The 24,963-nt window shown below is 42.0% G+C and overlaps 1 pseudogene; it reads right to left on the bottom strand.

Annotated features, from left to right (window-relative positions):
- Positions 5,327-6,023, bottom strand: Gm8754 (predicted gene 8754; annotated as a pseudogene).

The following is a 24,963-nucleotide window of genomic DNA, read 5'->3' as shown; positions in this document are numbered from 1 at the left end:
ATATAAGAACTGGAGGAAGCCTGAGAGTGTTTGTGCAGGACAGTCTTTTAGACAAACAACTGCTATCTTTTTTCATTTTTCTGTGCTCCTTACACACGCACACACACACACACACACACACACACACACACACAAATGAGGCAGAGAAACAGACAGATACAATCTCAAACTAGGCTGAGAGTAGAACTGTGTGAGACTTTGTGTGTGATGAAAGTTGGGAGCCTTTAGAGGTCAGGGAAGCATGGATATATACATAAGTATCTACCATGAAGCTACAGTTACTTTTTTTTTTTTTCTACTGCCTCTTGGAGGTTTATTTTTTTTTCCCCATTTTTAATTAGGTATTTAGCTCATTTACATTTCCAATGCTATACCAAAAGTCCCCCATATCCACCCACCCCCACTCCCCTGCCCACCCACTCCCCCTTTTTGGCCCTGGTGTTCCCCTGTACTGGGGCATATAAAGTTTGCAAGTCCAATGGGCCTCTCTTTCCAGTGATGGCCCACTAGGCCATCTTTTGATATATATGCAGCTAGAGTCAAGAGCTCCGGGGTACTGGTTAGTTCATAATGTTGTTCCACCTATAGGGTTGCAGATCCCTTTAGCTCCTTGGCTACTTTCTCTAGCTCCTCCATTGGGAGCCCTGTGATCCATCCATTAGCTGACTGTGAGCATCCACTTCTGTGTTTGCTAGGCCCCAGCATAGTCTCACAAGAGACAGCTACATCTGGGTCCTTTCAATAAAATCTTGCTAGTGTATGCAATGGTGTCAGCGTTTGGATGCTGATTATGGGATGGATCCCTGGATATGGCAGTCTCTACATGGTCCATCCTTTCATCTCAGCTCCAAACTTTGTCTCTGTAACTCCTTCCATGGGTGTTTTGTTCCCAAATCTAAGGAGGGGCATAGTGTCCACACTTCAGTCTTTATTCTTCTTGAGTTTCATGTGTTTAGCAAATTATATCTTATATCTTGGGTATCCTAGGTTTGGGGCTAATATCCACTTATCAGTGAGTACATATTGTGTGAGTTTCTTTGTGAATGTGTTACCTCACTCAGGATGATGCCCTCCAGGTCCATCCATTTGGCTAGGAATTTCATAAATTCATTCTTTTTAATAGCTGAGTAGTACTCCATTGTGTAGATGTACCACATTTTCTGTATCCATTCCTCTGTTGAGGGGCATCTGAGTTCTTTCCAGCTTCTGGCTATTATAAATAAGGCTGCTATGAACATAGTGGAGCATGTGTCCTTCTTAACAGTTGGGGCATCTTCTGGATATATGCCCAGGAGAGGTATTGCTGAATCCTCCGGTAGTACTATGTCCAATTTTCTGAGGAACCGCCAGACTGATTTCCAGAGTGGTTGTACAAGCCTGCACTCCCACCAACAATGGAGGAGTGTTCCTCTTTCTCCACATCCACGCCAGCATCTGCTGTCACCTGAATTTTTATCTTAGCCATTCTGACTGGTGTGAGGTAGAATCTCAGGGTTGTTTTGATTTGCATTTCCCTGATGATTAAGGATGTTGAACATTTTTTCAGGTGCTTCTCTGCCATTCGGTATTCCTCAGGTGAGAATTCTTTGTTCAGATCTGAGCCCCATTTTTTAATGGGGTTATTTGATTTTCTGAAGTCCACCTTCTTGAGTTCTTTATATATGTTTGATATTAGTCCCCTATCTGATTTAGGATAGGTAAAGATCCTTTCCCAATCTGTTGGTGGTCTTTTTGTCTTATTGACGGTGTCTTTTGCCTTGCAGAAACTTTGGAGTTTCATTAGGTCCCATTTGTCAATTCTCGATCTTACAGCACAAGCCATTGCTGTTCTGTTCAGGAATTTTTCCCCTGTGCCCATATCTTCAAGGCTTTTCCCCACTTTCTCCTCTATAAGTTTCAGTGTCTCTGGTTTTATGTGAAGTTCCTTGATCCACTTAGATTTGACCTTAGTACAAGGAGATAAGTATGGATCAATTCGCATTCTTCTACACGATAACAACCAGTTGTGCCAGCACCAATTGTTGAAAATGCTGTCTTTCTTCCACTGGATGGTTTTAGCTCCCTTGTCGAAGATCAAGTGACCATAGGTGTGTGGGTTCATTTCTGGGTCTTCAATTCTATTCCATTGGTCTACTTGTCTGTCTCTATACCAGTACCATGCAGTTTTTATCACAATTGCTCTGTAGTAAAGCTTTAGGTCTGGCATGGTGATTCCGCCAGAAGTTCTTTTATCCTTGAGAAGACTTTTTGCTATCCTAGGTTTATTGTTATTCCAGACAAATTTGCAAATTGCTCCTTCCAATTCGTTGAAGAATTGAGTTGGAATTTTGATGGGGATTGCATTGAATCTGTAGATTGCTTTTGGCAAGATAGCCATTTTTACAATGTTGATCCTGCCAATCCATGAGCATGGGAGATCTTTCCATCTTCTGAGATCTTCCTTAATTTCTTTCTTCAGAGATTTGAAGTTTTTATCATACAGATCTTTCACTTCCTTAGTTAGAGTCACGCCAAGATATTTTATATTATTTGTCACTATTGAGAAGGGTGTTGTTTCCCTAATTTCTTTCTCAGCCTGTTTATTCTTTGTATAGAGAAAGGCCATTGACTTGTTTGAGTTTATTTTATATCCAGCTACTTCACCGAAGCTGTTTATCAGGTTTAGGAGTTCTCTGGTAGAATTTTTAGGATCACTTATATATACTATCATATCATCTGCAAAAAGTGATATTTTGACTTCCTCTTTTCCAATTTGTATCCCCTTGATCTCCTTTTGTTGTCGAATTGCTCTGGCTAATACTTCAAGTACTATGTTGAAAAGGTAGGGAGAAAGTGGGCAGCCTTGTCTAGTCCCTGATTTTAGTGGGATTGCTTCCAGCTTCTCTCCATTTACTTTGATGTTGGCTACTGGTTTGCTGTAGATTGCTTTTATCATGTTTAGGTATGGGCCTTGAATTCCTGATCTTTCCAAAACTTTTATCATGAATGGGTGTTGGATCTTGTCAAATGCTTTTTCTGCATCTAACGAGATGATCATGTGGTTTTTGTCTTTGAGTTTGTTACTTTTTAATAATTTAACTGGAAGCAGAGTGGGATGAATTTTATATCTAGACATACAGTTTCTGCAGGTATAGCAAAAATAAAAAAAAAACTAAACAAACAAATCAAAAAACAAACAAACAAAACCAGAAAACCAATCAGAATAGGACTAAACAATATTTCATGGCTAGGGGCTATTTCCCAGTACAACCTTACTGAATTCTTCATGACCTGAGACTATTTATTACCCAGCAATTCCTTAGAAAATATCATCTTACCAGGTCTTATTGATCATTTACAGTCGCATCCCATACTACCTAAATGCTATCTATCAAGTAATAGCTCTTAAAGTTTCTGAGGTAGGAGATAGGTGTGTGTGTGTGTGTGTGTGTGTGTGTGTGTGTGTGTGTGTGTGTCTGTGTGTGTGTGTGTCTGTGTCTGTGTTTCTGTGTGTGTGTGTGTGTGTGTGTGTGTGTCTGTGTGTGTAAGTTTATTTTTAGATGTGGGCCTACATACATACATATATGTAGTCCCAATATATAAGATTATGGGGAAGCCCCCATCCCTACCTTCCTGATATTCCTAGTGTGGGTTGTTGTTGGAAACTTAGGAATAATTCTAGATTACTGCTCATGCCTACCCGTGGGAAGGAATTTTAGAAACAGGGTTAGTAAACAGGTTAGGAAAACCCTGTCCTGAATATGGGCTGCATCATAACTTAGGCTCATACTCTGAAGCAAACACACAGAGAAGTGCATAACAGGCATGCACATTTACTGGATATTTTTTCAGGTGGTGTGTTTTCTTGCCCCTGTTTTAGCTGTGGGTTCATAACTACAACATCTTCTGCCTTTGAATCTCTAATTATGTTAGAGAGGTTTCCAGGCTTTCAGCCTCAGGCTGGTGTTACTTTACATTTCTTCCTTTCTGCCTTTAGTGAAAGGAAATGATGTTGCAGTTGGAAAGCCTTTAGAAGGCAGTATCAGCAATACCCTGCTTCTAGGCCTTCAACAAGATTAATAAAAACTCTGTAAATCTGAATTGAACTTCTTCCATCAACTTTCTGTAGGCCTTGAATATTCTGAACAGCCAGCTCTACAGTCAAGTGGTATTGATTCCTTTATATTCAGTATTACAACTATGACCTTCCTTCGTGGTATCAGCCCATCTGTGTTGGTAATAAACTGTTTGGAGTATGGTACCATGTTACTTCAGTTAAAGAAATATTGGATTTAGGAAAACAGATGTTAGGTTTTTCTCTTCTGAATAAGTCAATTTAGCCAAACTAAAGTAAAAAGGCAGGTTTATTTGGGAATGTTCTACTGCTTGAGTTTACCAGTCTCCGGTATGAAACCAGAATTTACAGGCAGAAGATGGTCTGGGAAGGGGGCTTGTGAATTTTGGATGAAGGGACTACAGATACCTGTCTTTAATGTGAGAACTGTTGGAATGGGCCCTTTTGGCAATCTTTTGCTGGCCAAGTGGGTAGGGTTGGGGGGGAAGGGAGGAAATGGAATTTGCTGGACCCTGTGTGGAGAACAACCAAACAACACACACAATGTTATTGTACAGAAAATATGTTTCTTTCCCTCCTCTCTGGTTATGGTAATAGTAAGAACCAGCTAATCCACACTGAAATTTTCTCTGTAGTCTAGAATGACATATTCAAATAAATTCTATGTAATATGTTCTACTATAACCTACATTGGCTGTCTAGAATCAAGAAATATAAGCATTTAAACATTTTATTGAACTGTGATACTTTGGGTAAATTTTAAATTTAACTTCCTCTGTGTGTGTGTGTGTGTGTGTGTGTGTGTGTGTGTGTGTGTGTGCCCGCTTGATCCCAGTGTGCTCCCAGGCACTTTTCAGAAAACCCAGGGACTCATAGGCAGGATAAGCATCTTATGACATGACATAACACAATTTTTTTTTTATTGGAACACCTGCCCAATCTGATATCCTTCCATGCTGTTCCATTGTCACTTATGCTTACTCTTTTACAGTACAAACCAAACTACCCATCCTATAAAAAGGAAACCACTTGGAATCCCATGCTCCCATCAAAAATAAGAGAACGCTAAGCTTGCTTTAAAGGCTCCAGGATCATTTTTACTCAATGCACAACCACTAGAAATCTAAGCTGGAAAGAGAAGGGACATAGTAGCCCTACTTCCCTCCATTTCACAAACTTGAGAATAGATGGACCTTGATTTCTGAAAATGAGTTTTGCAAGAAGAGTCACTAAACTTTGGTTTTGCTTTGAAACAAACAAATTTATTGCAAACAGAGCCAGAAAACGAGTGAACTTGCTTCAAATGTACATGAACTGACTCCAGGTCTAATGACCAGAGGAAGACCCCATGGCAGTGGGGACATCCCAGTTCAGTCCACTTGAAGCTTCAGGACAGGCTGAGCTTGTCAAAGAGGTACTCGGCCAAGCCGTACTCTGGTGCCCCCATCTGGCGCAGGTTGGTCAGGTAGCCGCCCATCTTCTTGAGGACATTGGCCTGCTTGCCCAGACAGTGCTGCTCCAGGAAGTTGCAGAGGTGAGCATCACCCTTCCCCTTGGCCAGCTCGTGCAGGTTGACAGGCTCTGGTTGATGGTCATCTCCATGTGGAAGGCACATTCCATGGCCCTGAGGACCCCCTGCCAACTCTTGCGGTCTGGTCTCACAATGCGAGTCAGTAGAACATGGCGACCATGTATTCTGCAGGAACAGAAACATCTCCACACTGGCCTTGCAGTTGTATGACTTGCTCAGGAAGAATCTCTTGAAATTCCCCACGGTCAGGTTCAAAGTAGAAGGCCATAGCCAGATACACATAGGAAGCATGGAGCAGCAGCTGGATATGGGTGTTGGTGGCGTCCTCACAGCAGGGGTCATAGTTCTGTTGCACTTGTGAAGGTGCTTCGGCCATGGTGGCATCTTGAACACAACCACAGTCTCAGCAGTACCTGTACCTTCTCAGAGGTGCAGAGCTGACTCAGAGGCCAATGCCCGGCTGTCCCAGAGGAGACCCTCGGAAGAGAGGAAGTGTTGCAATGGAGCTGAAAGCAGAGGACTCAGGCCTCTCTGGGTAGCCCTGCTCTGCTTGTGCTCAGCTCCACTGGAAATGATGGTTGGCGCCTGATGATGACATCATTTTAGCACCAGTGCTTAGTGAGGGGCGGGGCAGGCTCAGGAGTGCTGAGGGCCATGTCAGGGCTGCCTGCTAGGTCTTGACTGACCTGTACGTGTGAACTTTAAACCACCATGGTGTGGATGGATAATCTACAAGCCTTAGACTAAATTCTCTGAATGTTTTACAAAGCCATTTTTCCAGATAACCACAAAACGTTATTCCTTTTAACTTACTGCTCTATGCTTTCTCTAGAAAAGTTTAGTATCAGAATGCTTTATTTGACTGACCTCAACTACTATTCACCTGACTCTATGAGAACAGGATCAGTGCTCTCTTCCATCAGTAGACCAGGCAACTGTATGATGACTTCTGTATCCGTATAAGACTTCAAAATAGAAGATTTAATTTTTTTTTCAGGAGTAATAGTATTTTTGTTTGTTTTGGTTTTGTTTCATTTTTTTAATGGATGACAAGGGTCCCTGAACAGTAGAAGCTTTGATGCCTCTCCGTGGACAGTACAATTATTCCTGGTTACCAATTATCAGCCAACATTCGTTTTACTCTCATTGCCATTAAAGTAGCTTTTTGTTGTTTATAATAAAAGTATTACTCAAAGGTGTTTAAAACTAACATTAGAAAAGTAGTTTAGCCTACGAATTTCATAAATTCATTCTTTTAAATAACTGAGTAGTACTCCATTTTGTAAATGTACCACATTTTCTGTATCCATTCCTCTGTTGAGGGGCATCTGGGTTCTTTCCAGCTTCTGTCTATTATAAATAAGGCTGCTATGAACATAGTGGAGCATGTGTCCTTCTTACCAGTTGGAACATCTTCTGGACATATGCCCAGGAGAGGTATTGTGGGATCCTCCAGTGGTACTATGTCCAACTTTTTGAGGAACCTCCAGACTGATTTCCAGAGTGGTTGAACCAGCTTGCAATCCCACCAACAATGGAGGAGTGTTCCTCTTTTTCCACATCCTCTCCAGCATCTGCTGTCACCTGAATTTTTGATCTTAGCCATTCTGACTGGTGTGAGGTGGAATCTCAGGGTAGTTTTGATTTGTATTTCTTGATGATTAAGGATGCTGAACATTATTTCAGGTGCTTCTCAGCCATTCGGTATTCCTCAGGTGAGAATTCTTTGTTTCGCTCTGAGCCCCATTTGTTAATGGGGTTATTTGATTTTCTGGAGTCCACCTTCTAATGGATGGACCTGGAGGGCATCATCCTGAGTGAGGTAACCCAATCACAAAAGAACTCACATGATATGTACTCACTGATAAGTGGATATTAGCCCAGAAACTTAGAATACCCAAGATATAAGATAAAATTTGTGAAACACATGAAACTCAAATAGAACGAAGACCAAATTTTGGATATTTTGCCCCTTCTTAGCATTGGGAACAAAACACCCATGGAAGGAGTTACAGAGACAAAGTTTGGAGCTGAGACAAAGGATGGACCATCTAGAGTCTGCCATACCCGAAGATCCATCCCATAATCAGCCTCCAAATGCTGACACCATTGCATACACTAATAAGATTTTGCTGATAGGACCCTGATATAGCTTTCTCTTGTGAGACTATGCCAGGGCCTAGCAAACACAGAAGTGGATGCTCACAGTCAGCTATTGGTTGGATCACAGGGCCCCCAATGTGGAGGAGCTAGAGAAAGTACCCAAGGAGCTAAAGGGATCTGCAACCCTATAGGTGGAACAATAATATGAACTAACCAGTACCCCACCCACCCCAGGGCTCGTGACTCTAGCTGCATTTGTATCAGAAGATGGCCTAGTCGGCCATCAGTGGAAAGAGAGCCCCATTGGTCGTGCAAACTTTTTATGCCTCAGTACAGGGGAACACCAGTGCCAAGAAGTGGGCGTGGGTGGGTGGGGGAGTAGGTGGGGAAGGCTGTGGGGGATTTCTGGGATAGCATTGGAAATGTAAATGAAATAAATACCTAATAAAAAATAACAATAAAAAAGGAAATGTATTTTTGGCTTCATTACTTCAAACGTTAGAGCAATCTCTTAAGCAGAGGATAATATTGCACTGAGTTCATTAATATCACAAGTAAAATGGATTTAAAAGTCCATTTTATGAACCCTAATTTTTCTATGTAGTATATAACAGTATCTGCATTTTTCTACTTTATATTATTTACCTATTCTGAAAGGAATATAAAGTAGTAGGATTTTTTCTTATCTTCTAATTTTCAACCCTCTTCCAAAATTTACCAGCTACTTTGAGACCTTTATTTATGTGTTTTCTGTTGGGGATGTTAATTATTAGTGGTTTAAATATATGCATTGATATCTCAAACATGAAGTACGAGGTGTATTTGAGAAAGCAATAACATTTCAAAATGTAGCTTATGTACTTACATAGAAATTCTTCTATTGTTATTCTACATAGCCTTTTAAAATATTTATTTTTCATTCATGCATGCTATGTATGTGAACAATGTTGGCTAGAAATGCCATGTGAGTCCATGAGAGTGTACTGGATCTTCTTTAAACAGATAATTGTAACTTGTCTGGTGTGGTTCTGGCAATCCATCTCAGGCCTAATTCAAAAGCACCTAGTGCTATAAACCATTGAGCCATCTTTCTACCCTCATGTTTTGCTTTTTAAGTATGTGTGTACTTTTCTTATGTCTGTAAAAAGACCGTAATCTTGAGGGATATGAGATTTAGTTTTAGTTATGATAATTGACTTATTAAGTTAGGTATGTCAGTCTGTTTCAGTTTTTATATAACTTGTTGATGTGTTCTTAGCAAACCATGGTGTCCATTGTCTCTTTTTAAGCTTATAAGATACATATTGTATAACATATTACATATATAATTATATTACATGTTTACATTACATATAATCATATATGTAATATATATGATTATATGTAATATATACTATGTATTATTAATATATACTATATGTAATATATTATTTATTGTATATCATATATATGATTATATGCAACATAATCTTATTATAGTAATAATATGATATAAATTATGTTATATTGCATAAAGGTTCATAAAATTTTTGGTGAATTGGATGCATGTCTAATAAAGACTTGTGGTGTTCTTTTGTATTGCATTGTGAAAAATTCAATACCTGGTGAAGCTGACTTTATGATAGTTCATGGAAATGTAACCATGTATTGTTGTGGCTCATTCCAAAAAATAGTTATTTACATCCTCCTGTATTTAAATATAAGCTCTTTACATCTAGACATTAAGATGATTACTTGGGTTTCCTCTGGCCTGACATTAACTGATTGCCAGGGAACCTATGACTCTAATTCTGTGGTTACTGAGGAATATGGAAGGTAGTTGAAGAAATTCCAGTAGACAGAAAATGGAAGCTATATTTTACATAAGATCAATGTAAACAGACAGAAACATTGTACAAAGCATAGTAGGTAAGAATCAAACTATACAAGAAATTGGCAACTCACCATTCTTCATAAATTCCCACAAGCCAGGCTTTCAGTATAGGATAAACACACTACAGGCATTTTGATATCAATTTACCCTTAGAATCAACATCTGTATGATTTGGTTCATGTTGACCAACTATTGTTAAAATTTCTGGAAGTAGCTGTTCTATGAAATGAGCATGGGGGGGGTGCTTAGTGACAGGGAAGACTATGATCAGCTATATTGTGAGAAAACTATTTTCTACATAAAAATATAGGTAATCTAAAAAAGGAAACTGCCACCCTTTCTTTTCAACCTAAACACCCCTCAAGATTGGAGAGAGATTTGCTGCTACACCTTGCCCAGCCTAATTTTCTTGGAGTGGGAAGTTTTCTTTTGAAATGAATGTCCTCAAACAAGTCAGGCATACTTAGGACTGAGGCAACACCCCATGGGATTTTGATGAACTCTTCGGCCAGGAAGACTTTTTCACTGGAGCACAGCAGGCAAAACAGCCAGGAGGACATTATGAACAAGTCTGCCCCTGTGCAACCCATTGTTCAATCCAAGCTTGACCCAGGCTCACCCCATCCTCAGGTTAACAAGACCCTACCTCTTCCCTTCTCTCTCTCATCAAAAGCCCCAAGAATCCCTATCTGATTTTATTATCAGAAATAAAAAGCCTAGAAAGAAAAATCCAAAATGCCACAGCCAGAGATTTCCTTCTTAAATTTATTGTAAGAAAAGGCATGACTTCTAAATCCAGACTAGTCTGCCAGGGTATCTAGGAGGAACACAACAATAGGTGAATTGTGGCAACCCAGGATGTGGGAACCACATCACACAAGACAGGAACAACCTCACACCAGATAGGAACCAAATCACACACTTAGGCATTTGTGGCAGCAGAAAGAACAGAAGGAATCTGCTTCAAATGTGGAGAGACAGGACATTGGAGGAAAGAATGCCCACAAAACTTCCTCCCCATAACAGATCCTAGTCCCCCTAAGAAAATGTGTGCCATTGAAGGAAAGGTTTCCATTGGAAAAGATATTGTACCTCTGTATATGATAAGGACAGTAAGACACTGGAGCCTTTAAACTTCATAGGGGGTAGCCCTCAGCCAGGACAGTAAAAAGTAGAGCTACTCCCATAGAAGCCTAATGGATGTCCAGCATCTCAGAAGGCTACCAAACAAAATAGAGCCATTCAAGTGTTTTATTGATACTGGAGAAGACAAGGCAATTTTAAGACAATATGAGATCCCATATGACTGGAAATTGATCCCTGGGTTCCAGTTCCTAGGCATAGGAGGACCTCTCAAAAAGTCATCAACAAACAGTCCTACAGGTGGGAGGACCCTGATGAAGCTGCTGGCCTCATATACCCCTGGTAACTCAAGTAGCTACCAGTCTTCTAAGGAGAGATATCTTACAAGCCCTGGAGGTAGCCCAACCAGAAAGTGACCATGTCAAGATAGAGCATATTACCTATCCCAAGGAGACCCTAAAAGCCTTCCTCCAAATCACCCCCAATTCTAGGGTTCGGTTAAATTTGATACTCTTTGCCTTGATTGGCTCTTCAAGGATGCCATCTGGGTCCCACAGTGGCCTCTATCAAGAGAGAAGCTTGGGTTCCTGGATTCCACAAAGACTAGTCTACACAGACATCTGGCCACCTTCCCTGCCAGAGGAGAGGTGTCCACCCAGCCTGGGGGTAGGGGTAGTTGCCTGAGCATCTGTGGGAGACATCTTGGTTCCCAGATTCCACCAAGATTAGTCTGCACAGGTGAGAGTGTGGACTACAGAATCTAAGAGTTTCTGGGACAGGCAGGAGCCACAGAGCTTCTGAGGCAGATCCCTTTTCAGGTTGCTGACATCCAGTCAACCTTCCCTGCCAGAGGAGAGGTGTCTGCTCAGCCTGTGAGGGAGTTGCCTGAGCATCTGCGGGAGACATCTTGGTTTCTGGATTCCACCAAGACTAGTCTACACAGGTGAGAGTGTGGACTACAGAAGCTAACAGCTTCTGGAACAGGCCCTGTTTTGGGCCTTCATCTTCTGCCAGGAGGAAAATCTAAACAACAGATATCTGTGTACCTTCTCTGCAAGAGGAGAGCTTGCATGCAGAGAGTGCTCTACCCACTGACACTCAAGAGAGAGCTAGTCTCCCAGGTTTGCTGGTAGAGGCTAACAGAATCATGAAAGGAAAAAGCTCTAACCAGAGACAATTATGACAACTGACTCCAGAGATTACCAGATAGCAAAAGGCAGATGTAAGAATCTTACTAGCAGAAACCAAGACCACTCACCCTCATCAGAACCCAGCACTTCCACCTCAGCCAGTCCAGGGCACCACAACACACCCGAAAATATAGACCTGGATTTAAAGGCATATGTCATGATGATGGTAGAAGACATCAAGAAAGACTTTAAGAACTCACTTAAAGAAATACAGGAGAACACTGCTAAAGAGTTACAAATAGTTAAAGAAAAACAGGAAAACACATCTAAGCAGGTGATGGAAATGTACAAAACCATACTAGACCTAAAAAGGAAAGTAGTCACAATAAAGAAAACCCAAAGTGAGGCAAAGCTGGAGATAGAAAACCTAGTCAAGAAATCTGGAACCATACATGTGAGCATCAGGAACAGATTACAAGAGATGGAAGAGAGAATCTCAGGTGCAGAAGATTCCATAGAGAACATAGGCACAACAATCAAAGAAAATGCAAAATGCAAAAAGATCCTAACTCAAAACATCCAGGAAATCCAGGACACAATGAGAAGACCAAACCTATGGATAATAGGAGTAGAGGAGAATGAAGATTTTCAACTTAAAGGGCCAGCAAATATCTTCAACAAAATTATAGAAGAAAACTTCCCAAACCTAAAGAATGACATGCACATGAACCTACAAGAAGCCTACAGAACTGCAAATAGACTGGACCAGAAAAGAAATTCCTCCCAACACATAATAATCAGACCATCAAATGCACTAAATAAAGATAGAATATTAAAAGCAGTAAGGGGAAAAGGTCACGTAACATATAAAGGCAGACCTATCAGAATTACACCAGATTTTTCACCAGAGAATATGAAAGCCAGAAGATCCTGGACAGATGTTATACAGATACTAAGAGAACACAAATGCCAGCCCAGGCTACTATACTCAGCTAAACATTCAATTATCATAGATGTAGAAACCAAAGTGTTCCACAACAAAACCAAATTCACACATTATCTTTTCCACGAATCCAGCCCTTCAAAGGATAATAACAGAAAAAAAAAAAAAAAAAACAATACAAGGACTGAAACCAGGTCCTAGAAAAAGCAAGAAATTATTCCTTCAACAAACCTAAAAGAAGACAGCCACAAGAACAGAATGCCAACTTTAACAACAAAAATAATAGGAAGCAACAATGACTTTTCCTTAATATCTCTTAATATCAATGGACTCAACTCCCCAATAAAAAGACATAGACTAACAGACTGGCTACACAAACAGAATCCAACATTTTGCTGCTTACATGCTTACCCATCTCAGGGAAAAAGACACTACCTCAGAATGAAAGGCTGTAAAACAATTTTCCAAGCAAATGGTCTGAAGAAACAAGCTGGAGTAGCCACTCTAATATCTAATAAAATCTACTTCCAACCCAAAGTCATCAAAAAAGACAAGGAGAAGCACTTCATACGCATCAAAGATAAAATCTTCCAAGAGGAACTCTCAATTCTCAATATCAATAATCTAAATACAAGTTCAGTGACATTAATTAAAGAAACTTTAGTAAAGCTCAAAGCACACATTGCACCTAACACAATAATAGTGGGAGACTTCAACTTAGCACTTTCATCAGTGGACAAATCATGGAAACAAAATTAAACAGTGACACAGGGAAATTAAGAAAAGTTATGAAACAAATGGATCTAACAGATATCTACAGAACATTTTATCCCAAAACAAAAGGATATACCTTCTTCTCAACACCTCATGGTACCTTCTCCAAAATTGAACACATAATTGGTCACAAAACAGGCCTCAACAGATACAAAAATATTAAAATTTCCCCATGTATCCTATCAGATCACCATGGACTAAGGCTGATCTTCAATAATAACATAAATAATAGAAAGACAACATTCACTTGGAAACTGAAAAACACTCTTCTCAATGATACCTTGGTCAAGAAAGGAATAACGAAAGAAATTAAGGACTTTTTAGAGTTTAATGAAAATGAAGCCACAACATACCCAAACTTATGGGACACAATGAAAGTATTTCTAAGAGGAAAACTCATAGCTCTGAGTGCTTCCAAAAAGAAACTAGAGAGAGCACACACTAGCAGCTTGACAACACACCTAAAAGCTCTCGAAAAAAAGGAAGCAAATTCACCCAAGAGTAGTAGATGGCAGGAAATAATCAAATACAGGGGCAAAATCAACCAAGTTACATCAAGAAGAACTATTCAAAGAATCAAACAAACCAGGAGCTGGTTCTTTGAGAAAATCAACAAGATAGATAAACCCTTAGCCAGTGTCACCAGAGGGCACAGGGAAAGCATCCTAGTTAACAAAATCAGAAATGAAAAGGGAGACATAACGTCAGATCCTGAAGAAAACCAAAACACCAACAGATCCTTGTACAAAAGGCTATACTCAACAAAACTGGAGAATTTGGATGAAATGGACAAGTTTCTAGACAGATACCAGGTACCAAAGTTAAATCAGGATCAGGTTAATGATCTAAACAGTTCTATATCCCCTAAAGAAATAGAAGCACTCATTAATTGTTTCCCAACTAAAAAAGGCCCAGGACCAGATTGGTTTAGTGCAGAGTTCTATCAGACCTTCAAAGAAGATCTAATTCCAATTCTTCACAAACTATTCCATGAAATAGAAGCAGAAGGTACTCTACTCAACTCATCTATGAAGCCACAATTACTTTGATACTTGAACCATATAAAGACCCAACAAAGATAGAGAACTTCAGACCAATTTCCCTTATGAATATTGATGCAAAAATCCTCAGTAAAGATCTCGCTAATCGAATCCAAGAACACCTCAAAACAATCACCCATCCTGACCAAGTAGGATTCATTCCAGGGATGCAGGGATGGTTCAGTATACAGAAATCCATCAACATAATCCAGTATATAAATAAACTCAAAGACAAAAACCACATGATCATCTCGTTAGATGCAGAGAAAACATTTGACAAAATCCAATATCCATTCATGATAAAAGTCTTAGAAAGATCAGGAATTCAAGACCCATAACTAAACATGATATAAGCAATCTACAGCAAACCAGTAGTCAACATCATAGTAAATGGTGAAAAGCTGGAAGCAATCCCACTAAAATCAGGGACTACACAAGGCTGCCCACTTTCTCCCTACCTATTGAACATTGCACTTGAATTCCTAGCCAGGGGAATTTGACAACAAAAAGAGATCAAGAGGATAGAAATTGGAAAGGAAGAAGTCAAAATATCCCTTTTTGCAGATGATATGATAGTATATATAAGGGAACCTAAAAATTCCACCAGAGAACTCCTAAACCTGATAAACAGCTTCATTGAAGCAGCTGAATATAAAATTAACTCAAACAAGTCAATGGTCTTTCTGAACACAAAGGATAAACAGCTTGAGATAGAAATTAGTGAAACAACAGCCTTCTCAATATTCACATATAATATAATATACCTTATCGTGACTCTAACTAATGAAGTGAAAGATCTGTATGATAGGAACTTAAAGTCTCTGAAGAAAGAAATTAAAGTAGATCTCAGAAGATGGAAAGATCTCCCATGCTCATGGATTGGCAGGATCAATATAGTAAAAATGGCTATCTTGCCAAGAGCAATCTACAGATTCAAAGCAATACCCATCAAAAGTCCAACTCAATTCTTCAACAAATTAGAAAGGGCAATCTGCAAATTCATCTGGAATAATAAAAAACCTAGGATAGCAAAAACTCTTCTAAGGGATACAAAAACCTCTGGTGGAATCTCTTGCGCGCTCGACTGGCCAGGAAGAATGACGCTGCAACAGGATCCTTCTGCACACGTTTATTGGGAGAGCGTGATTGTAGAGGCGAAAAGACCCTGAGCCCAGAACTGGTGCTGCTTACATGGGCCTAGGAGAGGCATGTCTCACATCTGATTGGTTAACTTGTCTTGGCAAAAGAACCTTCACTGCCTATGTATGTGTGGTGGCCAGCAGTAGCCAACTGCCAGTCTGCAACTGCCACTCTGCAACAGCTTCCCACATCGCCTTTTTGTTTTAATAAAATGAGGCTGGTCTAGGCCTGTGCAATTATGTCCATCTGCTGTGGCTCCTGTTTTAGGTCGTTTCTCTAATGTCACAGCCTTTCCCGTCATAGGGTAACCCTATTGCCACTGGGCCCCGTGTCTTAGGTTGGTCTGTGCATGAGGAAAGTTGCCCATCTCTGGATACTGCAGTACTGTGTGACAGTAACTGCTAAATGACCTAGGGCAAACTTATGGCCCACAAAGGTATACTTATCCCGGTCTCAATCATCAGGAGCAGTATCATCTTTGGATTCATCTTGATCTTTCACGAACCCAAAGTAGATTTTCTTCACCCGGTACCACCGTTCCTCAGCTGAAGAGTTCTGAATCCATGCAGTCTGATCCTTCTCAGCAGTCTGTTTTACAGGAACACTTCATTATCACCGTTCCCCAGCTGAAGAGTTCTGAATCCACACCGGATCCTTCTCAGCAGTCTGTTTTACGGGAACCTTTATTAACCGCTCCTTCCCCGTGATGCAGTTCTGAATCCTCCCTGAAGCAGGGGGTCTTCGCTTGTGCCTGAAGATGTTTCTTTTCCCGGGTTTCCGGCACCACTTCTTGCGTGCGCTCGACTGGCCAGGAAGAACGACGCTGCAACAGGATCCTTCTGCACACGTTTATTGGGAGAGCGTGATTGTAGAGGCGAAAAGACCCTGAGCCCAGAACTGGTGCTGCTTACATGGGCCTAGGAGAGGCATGTCTCACATCTGATTGGTTAACTTGTCTTGGCAAAAGAACCTTCACTGCCTATGTATGTGTGGTGGCCAGCAGTAGCCAACTGCCACTCTGCAACTGCCACTCTGCAACAGCTTCCCACAGGAATCACCATACCTGAGCTAAAGCTATACTACAGAGCAATTGTCATAAAAACTGCATGGTACTGGTATAGCGACAGACAAATAGACCAATGGAATAGAATTGAAGACCCAGAAATGAACCCACACACCTATGGTCACTTGATCTTTGACAAGGGAACTAAATCCATCCAGTGGAAAGAAGACAGCATTTTCAACATATGGTGCTGCCACAACTGGTGGTTATCATGTAGAAGAATGCAAATTGACCCATTCCTATCTTCTTGTACTAAGGTCAAATCTAAGTCGATTAAGGAACTCCACATAAAACCAGAGACACTGAAACTTATAGATGAGAAAGTGGGGAAAAGCTTCGAAGATATGGGCACAGGGGGAAAATTCCTGAATAGAACAGCAATGGCTTGTGCTGTAAGATCGAGAATCAACAAATGGGACCTCATAAAATTGCAAAGCTTCTGCAAGGCAAAAGATACCGTCAATAAGACCAAAAGACCACCAGCAGATTGGGAAAGGATCTTTACCTAACCTAAATCAGATAGGGGACTAATATCCAATATATATAAAGAACTCAAAAAGGTCGACTCCAGAAAATCAAATATCCCCATTAAAAAATGGGGTTCAGAGCTAAACAAAGAATTCTTACTTGAAGAATACCAAATGGCTGATAAGCACCTGAAAAAATGTTCAGCACCCTTAAACATCAAGGAAATGCAAATCAAAACAACCCTGAGATTCCACCTCATACCAGTCAGAATGGCTAAGATCAAAAATTCAAGTGACAGCAGATGCTGGAGAGGATGTTGAGAAGGAGGAACACCCCTCCATTGTTGGTGGGATTGCAAGCTTGTACTACCACTCTGGAAATCAGTCTGGCGGTTCCTCAGAAAATTGGACATAGTACTATTGGTTGATCCCGCAATATCTCTCCTGGGCATATATCAAAAAGATCTTCCAACCGGTAAGAAAGACACATGCTCCACTATGATCATAGCAGCCTTATTTATAATAGCCAGAAGCTGGAAAGAACCCAGATGCCCCTCAACAGAGGAATGGATACAGAAGATGTGGTACATTTACACAATGGAGTACTACTCAGCTATTAAAAAGAATGAATTTATGAAATTCCTAGGTAAAAGGATTGACCTGAAGGGCATTATCCTGAGTGAGGTAACCCAATCAGAAAAGAACTCACACAGTATGTACTCACTGATAAGTGGATATTAGCTCAGAAACTTAGAATACTCAAGATATAAGATACAATTTGTGAAACACATGAAACTCAAGAAGAATGAAGACCAAATTGTGGACACTTTGCCCCTCCTTAGAATTGGGAACAAAACACCCATGGAAGGAGTTACAGAGACAAAGTTTGGAGCTGAGACGAAAGGATGGAAGATCTAGAGACTGCCATATCCGGGGATCCATCCCATAATCAGCTTCCAAAAGCTGACACCATTGCATACATTAACAAGGTTCTGCTGAAAGAATGCAGATATAGCTTTCTCTTGTGAGACTATGCCGGGGCCTAGCAAACACAGAAGTGGATGCTCACAGTCAGCTCTTGGATGGATCACAGGGCCCCAATGGTGGAGCTAGGGAAATTACCCAAGCTGCTGGGGGGATCTGCAACCCTATAGGTGGAACAACATTATGAACTAACCAGTACTCCCCGGAGCTCATGTCTCTAGCTGCCTATATATCAGAAGTTGGCCTAGTTGGCCATCAGTGGAAAGAGAGACCCATTGGTCGTGCAAACTTTATATGCCTCAGTACAGGGGAATGCCAGGTTCAAGAAGTGGGAGTGCATGGGTGGGGGAGTCGATGGGGGAGCATTGGGGGACTTTTGGGGTAGCATTGAAAAGGAAATGTAATAAATACCTAATAAAAATAAAATAGGGAAGCTTAAAGCCCTCACATAGCTGGTAGAACAGCTTCTGCCACAAAACACCTGCCCCTCTCACTGTAAATGGTAATCTCTGTGTTCACTATAAAATGGAGCTCAGTGGAATAGAGACTATTGCAAAATTTTAGAGAAATTAACAAAACTGCATGAGACTGGGGCTCACCACAAAGAGGGCAGCCCTACATCTCAACAGTCCCTGCCAATATCCCACTATTAGCAATAGACATAAAAGCCTGCTTTTTTCCCATCCCTTTCTACCCCTGAGACTATGAATGCTTTGCATTCTCAGTAACCCCCATTAACAAATCTGGCCTAGCCTCATGATATGAATAGAGTATCCTCTCTCAAGTAATGGCTAACAATCCAACCTCTATTTATGGCCGGGCATGGTGGCACATGCCTTTAGCCCCAGCACTTGGGAAGCAGAGGTAGGCAAATTTTTGAGTTCAAGGCCAGCCTGTTCTACAGAGTGGGTTCCAGGACAGCCAGGGCTACACAGAGAAACCCTGTCTTGAAAAACAAAACAAAACAAATCAAAACAAAAAACAAAAACAAAACTATTTATACAAAGGACTCAATCAATATATACCATTATATAGATGACATCTTAATACGGGGAGATTCTTCTTCCACCACCCTTCCCAAATTAAAGAGCAGCTAATACCTTCCCTATCTGCCCTAGGGTTCAAAATAGTCCCTTATAAAATTTAACTTTTTCTACCCATTGGTTTTCTAGGAACAGAGCTCTCCCTTACCTCAATTTGCCCCCTGAAACCTACCTTTCCCTCAGAAATTAACTCTCACCTCCCCTGAGGATGAATCTCCTATTCTCTAATTCAGGGAGCTTCCCCATCATTCCCCTCAATATAAAGAATTGTATGATTTCTATCTAGCTCTAAAAGAAGGGACCATTTAACCTCTTTTAAGACAATATATATGCTGTCAATTTGCTCCGCTGGCTGTCAATATCCTTTGTCAAACTAGATGCCAATCAACTTTCCCCTCTACTTGTACAGGTTTCCACCCTCCTACAGGAAAGAACTTCCCTCATCTACATCCAGCATGCCATATCTCACAGTTCCCTGCCAGGTTCTATATCTGAGGGAAATGTGCTTGCTGACTCTTGCGTGCGCCCAACTGGCCAGGAAGAACGACGCTGCAACAGGATCTTTCTGCACACGTTTATTCAGTCCTGTTTCTTCTTGTTTATATCTCCCTTGTTTATATCTCCCCTGTTTATATCTCCCCTGTTTATATCTCCCCCGAACCCTGGGCCTCTCACTCCTTTTATACTCTCTCTCATCCACGAACCGCAGGCCACGCCCCCTCGCCAGTCGCGAGGCTTCAGCTAATCAGGGCAGCAGGGGCAAATCTCCACCAAATTGGATTCACCTGTATCCTGGTACACCTGCGCAGCACTCAAGATGTTTGTGTCTTATATGAGGAAGTCAGGTGAAAGTCATATGACTTAGCTGCAGTCCCTGGCGCCTTTGGGACTGCCGCCACACCCGCTCCTAACATCTCCCCCTTTTTTCTTTTCTGGCAGAGAGAATGTCTGTAGATAGCCCCCCCGCAGCCATGCCCCTTACCCGTCCTTGGGTGACAAACAGCATTGGTTTGATCCCTGTCTTAGGTTGGTGACATGCCCAGGGAGTCTTATCACTGACTACCTCTCTATTATGCCAAGCCACACCTGGGGAGATTGTGTTTTGCTTGTGGCAGGTGCATCAAAAGGCCAGGATGTTGATTAATCTATGGCCAGATCTTAATTGCTGCAAGCAAGCCTCATGGGTGAAGGTAGAGGTCTGATCCCCAGTGTGCAAGCATAGGGGCCCTACACAAAACCATCCCTTAGGCTCATCACCCAGAGAGGTCTTGGCCAGCTCCCGTGTCGTTTTTCCTGGGGGAAGGGAACTAGGACACTGAACCTTCATGCAATCAGACATGCCTTCCACAGGATGCCAACAGCAGCTATCCTCTGTGCAGTGCTTAGCCTCGCACCCCACGGCATAACGCAGCATAATTTCTTTTAGAGTGGCAAACCGAATCTGAGGAGATTGCCCCGCCTCCACTGCAGCAAAAGCCCACGCTACCATGGTGAAAGTGCGGGCCGCACACTCTGCACCTAACACTTGTGCCAAACACAAAAAACACACACACTATAACAAGCATACATCCCAGGGCTCTCATCCCCGCTCATCTTCCCTGAAGCAAGGGATAGATGGCCAGCGGGGCTATCTCTTTAAGGGGAATTCAGGGATCAAAAAGCATGGAAAAATTTGAATGTCATGTCGAGCTGGTATCGGCTTCTGGAATACCGAAAGGATCTCTCATCTCGGCTCCATCCTTTGTGCTTGTGGGATCATCCACCACATCCACAGGGGCAACTGGATCAGGAGCCTCATTCTTGCAGTGTCTCACCAATCTCTCCGGCACCCAAAGAGGTTCCGTCTGGTCCTGTGGAAACACACAAACAGACCCTCTCGCCCACGTCAACACCTGATCCTGTCGATCCCCAGTGGAGATGGACACAATACCTCATAGTGATGAGACCATAACCTCAATCACCTGTGTGTCCATCTGGGAAGTCAATATGAAAGTCAAGTTTTCACTAGCTTCCCTCTGTTGGGCAATGATTTCCGTGCCCTTATGGCAATCTGATTTACCTGCTCAAACACCTGCAGTGGATATCCTGTTTGTTGTTGTGCAAATCGACCTTAATCAAGCAGCATATCTCTATCCCATGCAAATTCAGCTTGATCAGTGAAAATAGGACATCCCAGCAAGGAGAATCTATCCTCTTTCCAGACCTCCGGACAGAAGGTCTGCCCATAGATGGCTGACGAGGAGGCATAGGGAGGGGGAGCAAAAGCTAATTCGCCTTCCTCCTCTGCCTCAGCTCTGTTGTCCTGTCCTTTCTGTCCACCTGATAACACTGTGTCTCCTTTCTTTTTCCTTTTTCTTTTTAAGCCCTTCTTCTCTTCCGACATACTTTCTTGTTGCTCTGTAAGGATTTTCTGACCTGTCTTGACTGCCTCTACACACAGTTTCAAACAGTAACAGAGTCCATATATCAGAACAAACAAGACCAAAACTATCAGACCTACCCACAAAGGGTCAATGGGAGAAAAAAACATAACTACACAGCGAGGATCTCTTGATCACTACACTGAGGTTATCATAGTTCCTTAACTTGTCCCAAAACCAGGAACCTTAACTTGTCCCAAAGCCAGGAACCTTATCGTTACTTTGTGCCTCCTTCCTGGCAACTTTATACTTGCCTCAATTTTATCCGAGGTCCTTCCCAAACTCCTGGGGTCGCAAGTTTCACTTACCGTGAACTTACCCTGCCTGCAACCACTGACTGCTGAAAGTTCTGAACTCGGTGGGGGAGTCGGATCCCCCGCCACCAATTGTCGCGTCCGCTCTTGACCAGCAAGAACGACAGGACCACCAGCCCTTCTAACAGCAGTTTATTCAGTCTTCATCTTTCTTCTTTCTCTTCATCAGTACCGTTCCCCAGCTGAAGAGTTCTGAATCCACGCCGGATCCTTCTCAACAGTCTGTTTTATGGGAACACTTTATTAACCACTCCTTCCCAGTGATGCAGTTCTGAATCCTTCCTGTAGCAGGGGGTCTTCGCTCATGCCTGAAGATGTTTCTTTTCCCGGGTTTCGGCACCAACTCTTACGTGCGCCCAACTGGCCAGGAAGAACGACGCTGCAACAGGATCTTTCTGCACACGTTTATTCAGTCCTGTTTCTTCTTGTTTATATCTCCCTTGTTTATATCTCCCCTGTTTATATCTCCCCTGTTTATATCTCCCCCGAACCCTGGGCCTCTCACTCCTTTTATACTCTCTCTCATCCACGAACCGCAGGCCACGCCCCCTCGCCAGTCGCGAGGCTTCAGCTAATCAGGGCAGCAGGGGCAAATCTCCACCAAATTGGATTCACCTGTATCCTGGTACACCTGCGCAGCACTCAAGATGTTTGTGTCTTATATGAGGAAGTCAGGTGAAAGTCATATGACTTAGCTGCAGTCCCTGGCGCCTTTGGGACTGCCGCCACACCCGCTCCTAACAGCTGACCAAAGTGTCTCAACAGTAATATACATAGCCTCCACTGAGCAACAGGCCAATTCCATTTGCACATACACATAAATATAAAGGGGTTTCATGCTCTCTTCCTTCACATTCCCCTTGCTCAACTTCCAAGGATAATAAAAATATGCTCCTCTTATCCATCCCTTATTACCACCCCAGCTTTACAAATGATGGGCACCAATCCCTGAGACCTCAAATCCAATGCCTTATGAAAAATTGATGTCACCCATATTTCTCAATTTGGTAGGCAGAAATATGTCTTTGTTACTGTCTTAGTTAGAGTTTCACTGCTGTGAACAGACACCATGACCAAGGCAAGTCTTACAAATGACAACATATGTTTGGGGCTGGCTTACAGGTTCAGAGGATTAATTCATTACCCCATAGCTGACCTATTTGTCTCCCATGAGCTTATTCCTGACTTCAAATCAGTCTTTACCGATGTCAATATTCTTCAACAGGAAAATCAATCTCAGAAGGAACTCCAAGCTAACCTCTCCTGGCTACAATACATCCAGTGTACAGCTGAACTCCTTCCCTTACCCACGCACCCAACTGCTCCCAATGTTTTTACTGTGTTTCTCTATCTCAAACATTATTAGCAGCCATTCCCATTAACATTTCCCCTCCTGCTTCCATGGAGCCTTACCCACTAGGAAAGCACAAGATAATTCTCTCTTCAACTTACTACCCCCCATCTTTGCCTTGCAGCACTCTCCTTTAAACCCCATCTTACATGTGCCTGTGACATCGCTATCACCAAATTAGTATGTCTTAACCGTCCTGTTCTTCTCGGGTGCAAAGGCACTATAGGCACCAATATTAACCCCCCTTCCCAAGGCTCCTGCAACCCCATGATACTCATTCTCCAGGTTTATCTCTATGAAGCTGAAGAACTTGACTTGTATTTTTATTTTTTATTTTTTGGTTTTTTCGAGACAGGGTTTCTCTGTATGGCTCTGGCTGTCCTGGAACTCACTTTGTAGATGGGAGGAAGCTGAAAGAAGAGAGAGATCTTCATTCCTCTTATCATTGGGCTGGGATTCACTGTCTCACTGGGTACAACAGGAACCACTGGAGCAGCTCTTGTCCAAACACATCTGGCCAGCAACTTTCAGAAAAAGCTTAGCCAGGCAATGGCCTCCACTGCAGATGCCTTGAGTCTCTTCAACACCAGATAACCTCCCTAGGAGGAATTGTTCTCTAAAACCGGAGGAACCTGGATGTACTGACTGCTGAACAGGGAGGTTCTTGTATTTTGCTGAGTGAGAAATGTTGATTCTATGTCAATGAATCTGGGCTTGTAGAACAAGATGTACAAATGGTCAAGGAGCTCTGGAGAAACCTCTGGGCATGCTTTATTCCCAACACCCCCACCACTTGGTAGGTTGGCTTCTTCCCTTCCTTGTCCACATACTAGCCATTGGAGTCTTGTTACTTTTGCCACCCTGCCTCATCCAATTTCTAAAGCAGCTTATGTGTAGCATTGCAAAGATAATTACTAATCAGGTATTGATTGGCTCAATATCAAACTGTCCCCAACATAGGAGACAGTTATTCTGATGACACCTCTCCATTATAAAAAGAGAAGGGGGAGTTGTAGGGTGGTGGACCGTGAGAGAAAGTCTGGTAAGATCGAACGAGGGCTTGAAGCCCCAGAGACCCAGAAGGGAAGGCAGGAGCTTTTCCTGCTCACAACTCCACTCCAGTCATGTTGCCATAGCTCCCCATAGAGGGGCAGTGCCCACAAGTCCCTTTTCATGTAGATAAGGCATCTCAGGCCAAGACAATAGGAGGCACATGTTTTCAGACACAACCCACTCAAAGACTGTATATAAGATCCTATCAGGAAGGAATAAAGGTATGTGAGAATTACTCCATCATCTGAGAGCATCTGTCAAAAGAGTTGTAACACTACCTGGGAAGAGAATGCTCTCCTGAAGTTTTCTCCACCAGAAGCCCCCCACCTCTTACTTCACTTGCCAGCCAGCTTGTCTCTTCTCAGACCATTAGGAGCACCAGAGCAGCAATCCTGGCACTTCTCCTCTATGCTAATGCCATTTTCCCTTTGCTTGAGCCCTCCTGATGGGCCAGGAGGTCTCCACATAGAGCCTCCAGTACACACACACATAGAGGAAAAAAACATTGATTAGATTTAAATGAAAATGTTAAACCAAACTTAAATCATTAAATCATTACTAGATAAGAAATTAAATGAAATAAAAATAAAGAAGAAA

This window comes from Mus musculus, chromosome X (genome assembly GCF_000001635.26).
Source record: "Mus musculus strain C57BL/6J chromosome X, GRCm38.p6 C57BL/6J".
Classification (NCBI taxonomy): domain Eukaryota; kingdom Metazoa; phylum Chordata; class Mammalia; order Rodentia; family Muridae; genus Mus; species Mus musculus.
The sequence above is the reverse complement of the archived record's forward strand: the minus strand, read 5'-3'. Positions and strand labels throughout refer to the sequence as shown.